Source organism: Apodemus sylvaticus, chromosome 3 (assembly GCF_947179515.1).
Source record: "Apodemus sylvaticus chromosome 3, mApoSyl1.1, whole genome shotgun sequence".
In the NCBI taxonomy this organism is placed as follows: Eukaryota; Metazoa; Chordata; class Mammalia; order Rodentia; family Muridae; genus Apodemus; species Apodemus sylvaticus.
In genome coordinates, this window is record NC_067474.1 from 133,734,401 (window position 1) to 133,742,625 (window position 8,225).

The 8,225-nt window shown below is 42.7% G+C and overlaps 1 pseudogene; it reads right to left on the bottom strand.

Moving 5' to 3' along the window:
- Positions 1-2,008: 2,008 nt before the first annotated feature.
- LOC127680075 (14-3-3 protein theta-like) lies at positions 2,009-2,681 on the bottom strand (annotated as a pseudogene).
- Positions 2,682-8,225: the final 5,544 nt, after the last annotated feature.

Genomic DNA, 8,225 nt, shown 5'->3' on the forward strand with positions numbered 1-8,225 from the left:
ATGGACCCAAGCTACTGGTTGGACTTCTGATGGCAGCTGTGGTTTCTTGTCAAGCAGACATCTTCATCTGAGTTGGGGGCAGGAATGTTGGTAGACTGCTTGGCCCGATCTGATCCAGATGAGAGTCTCTGGAATTCTGGTTCCTGGTGTGGCCTCTGGTCCAGCAGAGAGTGTCTCTGTCCAAGTTCAAGACTTGGGTACAGCGACAAGGAGGAGAGGAGACACTGGGGATAAGGTGGGTAGCCTACTTGGTCTTCTGACAGGTGTGGATTTTTGTTGGCCATGGGGTTGTTGGCCAGGGAGCAGAGTGTGTGTCCCCCTGTCCAGGGGCAGCAGGCCCAACTAATCTTCTGGCCTATGGTTCGGCAGGCAATATTTTCCTAAAGAACCCGAGAGAACTGCTGTAACACCTTTTTTTTTTTTTTGAGAAAAAGATAGGTTTATTTCAGTTCCCAGTTGGAGGTCATAGTGTATCATGACAATGAACCACCGTAGAAGAATCAAGACAGGATAATTCAATGTTTTAAAGCATGTGCTCATGTCACATTTATTCCATTTTAGGGATAGAAAAGAGTCACGTGAAATCCAAGGATTCTAGCAAATTAAGCCAACTTCTGAACCTCGAAGTAGTCTCATGATGTTTTTGTTTTTATAATACAGAAATACATATGAGTATAATCCATCAATCCTCCTACGTGGCCTTAAAGAGCTTACTAAATGGTCTTACTGAGAGCTTCTCTTGGCATACTTAAATTGTTCCTTTGCCATTTTTTATAGCTTCTTTTTAAAAAAAATTATATAAAATGTAGTTTTATTTTTATGTTACTCTGCTGTTACATAGGACATAAAATTTTCACAAGGCTTTTGGGGACTACAGTCAATGATTAGCAAATACACAATCTAGTGGCCCAACTCTCTAAAGAACAATCACTGGACACGCCCTCTCACATGTGCACAAATCTGCATGGAAAGTATGGAAGTTTAGACCTGGACTTGTGTACTTTATTCCTCCTTTCTAGTGTATTAAGAAAGGACATGCATTTTAGCTTGCCCAAAGCAATGCTTATATTCTGGCAGCAACAGGCTACTTCTATCACAAGGTAAAGTGAACACCAGAGCTACGAAGGCAGGAGCTGTATGTGAATTTTTTATTGGGAAGGAAGTTGTCAACTTAAACATCAGCAAATGAAGAATGAGTAAGGAAACTCCCTGTTGTCACAGACAGATGTAACCTGCAGAATATGTGACACAGGAGACATTTCAGTCTGTGACCCCAGGCCTGGATGCATTAAGTGCTTTTCCATTCATTCTAAAACCTCAGGATTCCTTCTAAAAAGGAATTTGTAATAAGAGCATGGAGAAGTTGCTTCTGATAGGAAACCCCCAAGAAGGTTCAGAAAAGGAATGCATAAATCAAGAAGCTATTGTTACAATCACTTTAAATTGTAATGCACTACATTTCCATAACTTCACAGTAATACAAAACACGGTCTCTTGCAGAGCTGGTTCAAATTACTTTAATACCAAGTGTGCTGTCAGTCCTCTACACATGTGTCTGGAAGTTACTCGTGTTTATATGAAATGAAGCTATTGATACTTTTTTCTTTTGTTTGGTTTTTTTTTGTTGTTGTTTTTTGTTTTTGTTTGTTTGTTTGTTTTTCCAGACAGGGTTTCTCTGTGTAACCCTGGCTATCCTGGAATTCACTCTGTAGACCAAGCTGTCCTCGAACTCAGAAATCTACCTGCCTCTGCCTCCCAAGTGTTGGGATTAAAGGCATGTGCCACCACTGCCTGGCTATTGATACTTTTTCTACAGCAGTAACTGCAGTCAGGAAGACAACACAAACCAAGGGATGGGGTTTTCCCAAAGCTGCAGTGTGAAAAGACTAAAAACAGTTGATCCCATACACGTGAATGGGCTTCCTTGCTAGAGGAAATCCAAGTGGAATAAGGAGCGGAGATGTAAAAGGTTTTCTTGAGGGGAAGGAGGTTGTTGCACTAGATGCCTTTAGTTCTCCAAGGCCTTCGCTGCATCACATTCTTCTCCTACACTGCCTGATGTCCATAATGTTGTCTCTAAGCAACTGCATGAGGAGGGTGCTGTCTTTGTAGGAGTCTTCATTCAGTGTATCAAGCTCTGCGATGGCCTCATCAAAAGCTGTCCTAGCCAGTGTGTGGGCAAGCTCTGGATTATTAAGGATCTCATAGCAAAATAGAGAAAAGTTAAGAGCCAGCTCCAGACAGATTGGATGTGTAGGTTGCATCTCTTTCTTGTTTATATCAAATGCCTCTTGGTAGCTCCTTGGGAAGTTTCTATCATTTGTTTTCGATCATTGCCACAAGCCACTTCAACAAGACACCAAAAATAATCTCCCTTCATTTTCAGATAGAAGACCTTACTCTCTGGATTAGTTGAATTGGCTATTAAATACTTATCCAACAATGCCAGGACCATGGTGCAGATGGGCCTCTGCTCCAATTTCTTGTCAGAGGTGTCGATCTGCTTAATGCTCAAGATGACCCTCCATGAGGCCCTGTGGCCCCAGACCATGTTCTTATAGGCCACCAACAGCAGGTTGCGATCCTCGTTGGACGGCTCAGCGCCCTGCTCCTTTCCTGCTTTCGGCCTGCTTGGCCAGCTCAGCCAGCTCGGCATCCTGGATCAGTTCTGTCTTCTCCATGGTGAGTGAGGGTGAGTGCCAGGCCAGATCTGGAGTCTTCCTTCCAGTCTCCCTAATATTTTAAAATATTTCTAGTAATTATTTTGTTTATTTGCATTTCAAATATTGTCCCCCTTACCCAACATAATTTTTTTCATACACCAGTGCCACAGATATGAGAAGATAGCACAAGATGCGAGTTTATAGCTAGGAATGTGTTTTTTGCCTACCCGCGCACGATCTCTGCATAAGAATTCAAGAAGTTAGACTCCAGAGAGCCAAATAACCCTATTAAAAAATGGGGTACAGAGCTAAATAAAGAATTTTCACCTCAAGAATTTTGAATAGCTAAGAAGCACCTTAAAAAATGTTCAACATCCTTAGTCATTAGGGAAATGCAAATCACAACAACTCTGGAAATCAGTCTGGTGGTTCCTCAGAAAACTGGGCATGATACTACCGAAGGACCCTGCTATACCACTCCTGGGCATATACCCAGAGGATTCCCCAGCATGTAATAAGGGCATATGCTCCACTATGTTCATAGCAGCCTTATTTATAATAACCAGAAGCTGGAAAGAACCCAAATGTTCCTCAATGGAGGGATGGATACAGAAAATGTGGTATATTTACACAATGGAATACTACTCAGCAATTAAAAACAATGAATTCATGAAATTCTTAGGCAAATGGTTGGAACTGGAAAATATCATCCTAAGTGAGGTAACCCAGTCACAAAAAAACACACATAGAAGAATGCAGTCACTGATAAGTGGATATTATCCCAGAAGCTCTGAATACCCAAGACACAACTCACATATCAAATGATTCCCAAGAAGAAGGAAGGAGAGGGTCCTGGTCCTGGAAAGGCTTGATGAAGCATTGTAGGCTATTACCAGGACAGAGAAGTGGGAGGGTGTAGCCGCCCGCGGCCACATGCGAACGGGAATACCTGGAAGAGAATTCTGGGGGTAACGGGAAGGGGGCGAAAGAGAAATGAGTCAAGAGGACAGTTGCCCATAGAGACTGACTTTACTATTATTTAGCCAATATATATAGTCTTTGGAAAACCACCCTGCCCCCCAAATGGCCGAGAATTCCTTGGATCTTCTTCTCAGCGGGTTGCCTGCTTCCAGTCATGCAGTTTTCTGCTGGTCTCCAGGTGAAACTGCCCTGAGGCGGCCTTGGTAGTTAAGGTGAAAGTGGCTGTATTGTTCCCAACCTAACAAGGGCCGGAGATAACACCAGGGGAAGGGTGGAGGCTGCCAGCCAGGAGGGTCACAGCTAAATGCTGTGGGGGGAAGGGACAGGAGGGGGTTGATTGGGGAACGGGCAAGTTAAGAGGGCTTATGGGACTTATGGGGAGGGGGGAAACTCGAAAGGGGAAATCATTTGGAATGTAAACAAAGAATATAGAAGATTTTAAAAAAAGATTTAAAAAAGTCAAAGGCAAGGCATAAAAGTTCAAACTTTTTCTTTTTTTCTTTTTTAATGATTTTTTGTTATTCACTTTATGTCCCTTTCACTGCCTGCCTCCTAGCTACCTCCCAATCACTCCCTCCCACAATCCTTTCCCCCATCTCCTCTTCCCCTTCCCTCTGGGTATTACCTCACCCTGGTACATCAAGTCTCTGTAGGGCTAGAGGCATTCTCTCCACTAAGGTCAGCTAGAAAAACTTATGCTATGTACAGGCAACAGCTTTTGGGATTGCCCCCATTCCTGTTCTGTTGTAATATCTTAATATGCAAAGTCCTATTGTAGAAACTGGTGTGTTACTAACTCTACAGTCTGGTTTTCTGACCTGGAAATCAAGCGTAACACTACATTTCATAGGGATGTTCTGGCTGTGAAATGAATTATTTTAAGTAAAACCTGACAAAAAAGTAACATTCTTAGATGTTGTTGCTAATATGACCATCACCATCATCCTTACATAATAGTTGTTGTTTTTGCTGATGTCATTGGCATGCTGCTGACGTCATTGGCATGCTGCTGTCGTCATTGGCATGCTGCTGTCGTCATTGGCATGCTACTCAACATCCTCTTGTTTGCCAGGTCTGTGTATCCCTCTGTTCTCTTACACAGCCTTGAAAATACAAACACAGGGGGAGACCTGCAGCACATCTGGCATGGAGAAGACACCGCTTCCTGATGCTCTCTAAAGGCAACATGGCACCATCAGAACCCAGTTCTCCCACAACAGCAAATCCTGCATACTCCATCACATCAGAAAAGCAAGACTAAATTTGAAATCACATCTCATATCGCTGATGGAAGACTTCAAAAAGGACATTAATTCCCTTAAAAAAATACAAGAGAACATGGGTCAACAGGTAGAAGCACAAAAATCCCTTAAAGAAAGACAAGAGAATATGGATCAACAGGCAGAAGACCTTAAAGAGGTAACACAAAAATTCCTTAAAGAATTTCAGGAAAAAACAAACAAACAAGTGGAGGAACTGAACAAACCTATCCAGGATCTAAACCTGGAAATAGAATCAACAAAGAAATCACAAAGTGAGATATCTCTGAAAATAGAAAACCTTGGAAAAAATTCAGGAGTCATAGATACAAGCATCAACAACAGAATACAAGAGATAGAAGAAAGAATCTCAGATGCTGAAGATTTCAGAGAAATCATTGACTCAACAGTCAAAGAAAATGCAAAATGCAAAAATCTTGCAACCCAAAACATCCAAGAACTCCAGGACACAATGAGAAGACCAAACCTAAGGATTATAAGAATAGAAGGATTTACATCTTAAAGGCCCAATAAATATCTTCAACAAAATTATAGAAGAAAACTTCCCTACCCAAAAGAGATGCCCATGAACATACAGGAAGCCTACAGAACTCCAAACAGATTGGACCAGAGCAGAAATTCCTCCCATCACATAATATTCAAAACACCAAATTCACTAAACAAAGAATATTAAAAGCAGTGAGAGAAAAAGGTAAAGTAACATATAAAGGCAGACCTATCAGAATTACACCAGACTTCTCACCAGAGACTATGAAAGCCAGAAGAGCCTGGGCAGATGTCATACAGACCCTAAGAGAACATAAATGTCAGCCCAGACTACTATACCCAGCAAAACTTTCAATTACCATAGATGGTGAAAACAAGACATTCCATGACAAAAGCAAATTTACACAGTATCTTTCCACAAATCCAGCTCTGCAAAGGATAATGGGTGGAAAATACCAACACAAGACAGCAAACCGCACTATATAAAAATCAATAAGATAATCTTTCATCAAACCCAATAGAAGATGCTACACAACCAGAATGTCACCTTTAACTAAGAAGATAACAGTAAGCAACAATCACTTTTCCTTAATATCTCTTAATATCAATGGTCTCAATTCCCCTATAAAAAGACAGACTAATGGACTGGATACGTAAACAGGACCCAATGTTTTGCTGTATACAAGAAACCCACCTCAGTAACAAAGACAGGCACTATTTAAGAGTCAAAGGATGGAAAGCACTTTTCCAAGTAAATGGTCCCAAGAAACAAGCTGGAGTGGCCATTCTTATATTGGATAAAATTGACTTTCAACTAAAAGTTGTCAAAAAAGATAAGGAGGGACACTTTAAACTGGTCAAAGGAAAAATCTACCAAGATGAACTCTCAATTCTGAACATCTATGCTCCAAACGCAAGGGCACCCACGTTCATAAAAGAACGTGGGGGGGAGGGGAGTCAGAGGGAGGTGGGACTGTGTCGGGTAGAGGGGCATATACATGGAGGCAGGGGTTGGGAGGAGGGGTAGGGAATCATTGGAGGGGGGGACTTTTGGGGGGGAAATTGAGAAGGGTTTTATCATTGGCAATGTAAATGAAGAAGATACTCAATAAATAATAAAAAAAAACCTACAATGCAATATTTCTGGATATCTAAAATTTGTATGTTTAGATTCAACTTAAAATACAATCTGTCAGCAGCAGTAGTAGTAGTAGTAGTAGTAGTATTTTATTCTTTATTATTATCCAAGTCACACCAGACTGTGCATATGTCAGGGTAAAACAACCACCCTGTCTTTCAGAATGGCGATGTTCTTAGAAGATACTTCCCTCTTCTTTTCGGTTCCAGGACTTGGGAAACAAGGGTGCTGAAGAAACTGAAATCTCCCTCCAGGCACTGCATACCAGAAGAAAGGCTGAAGCCTCGTACCAGCCAAAGAAGGAACTTGCCCGCTGGTGAAAGGGTTCACACAGTTCTGACCGTCTGTCAGGCAACCCTGCAGAGGAGACGGAAACCTAGACATGACCGGAACCACGCCTTAACCAGATTACTGCTTAGCTCTGCATACTTCTTGCCTTCTATCTAGACTTAACACTCACATCAGGATCCTGAGGAGAGTCCCACAGGCTCACACTGGATCTCTTTGTTTCTCTTCCCAATGTGGCCATGTGGAATCACCATCAACTCTTCCTTTTACAAAATTTTAACTATATTACCCCCTCCCCCCCAAAAAACTGTCCTGTGTGCCCCACTCACTCACCCCTCTTGAATTCACAGCCTATTTTCCTTCCATTAAAATTCTTACGTACATATGCAAATAAATGTATAAATGCAAAAAAAAAAAAATACAAACACAGGACTCTGGATGTTGAGAACCTATGCGGGAAGATCCTGTGGTGGACTTTTTAAGTTAGACAGCAAGACAGATCGTCTTCCAAAGCCCCAGAGAACAGAGCAGAAGAATCCTGCAGTGATGGACAGGTCCCACAGCTTGGAGGCCACACATGAAGATTCCGGGCTCCCACACAAGTCCACTTTCTTGATAATCATTTTTATCTGGAGGATTTATATCTGGTTTTAGTTTTTATGGTTCTAAAAGAATAAAGAGCTGGATATGTTGCTCTCATAGGTCCTTTCTGACTCAGAGAACAGCAAAATGCCCTAAACCAGCATCAGGAACTGTTTTAGGCTTGGCCATAGCAATGGCTCAGTATCTGTCATCATTATCACCACATCTGTGAGACGGGAACTCTAAGGCTGACCTCTTAAGCCTGCTGTGAGGACCTGGTGAAGAAACATGTGGGCCTGTGTATCAGAGGCTTTCCATGAAGATCTCTGGCCCAGCTGGGTGTGAGAGAACCAGAAGAGGTTAGCAAGTGAGAGCAGGGAGGGGGAGTCACTTCCTCTGCTTCCCCTGCTGCAATTGGCTCAGCCCCTTGCCCTGCACTGAGTCAGGGCAGACTGGGCCAATAAGAGGCCAACTAGCCAGTGAGGCGTGCAGCAGAGCTTCAGATTGCGATTTGGGGGAGCAGACCTCTTCCCAAGTGTTAAAACTCTTATGACAGAAGCTCTGAGATAATGGAGAAGTTCTTGCACACCTCTAATCCTTCTGGATAGGATTCTTATACACAGTTTTGGAGTGGGTCAGGGTCTGACAGCAGGTACTTCTCATTGGCTTGGTCTGAGAGCTTGGGGAAACCTTGTTTGCATGTAGGAGGGCTTGGTGCTGCTCCTACATGACTGATGGCCACACACCTCTCTGGGACTGGGGGGCAACAGGAGTCAGGGGCCCAAGGGGCGTAGCCAAACACCTGCC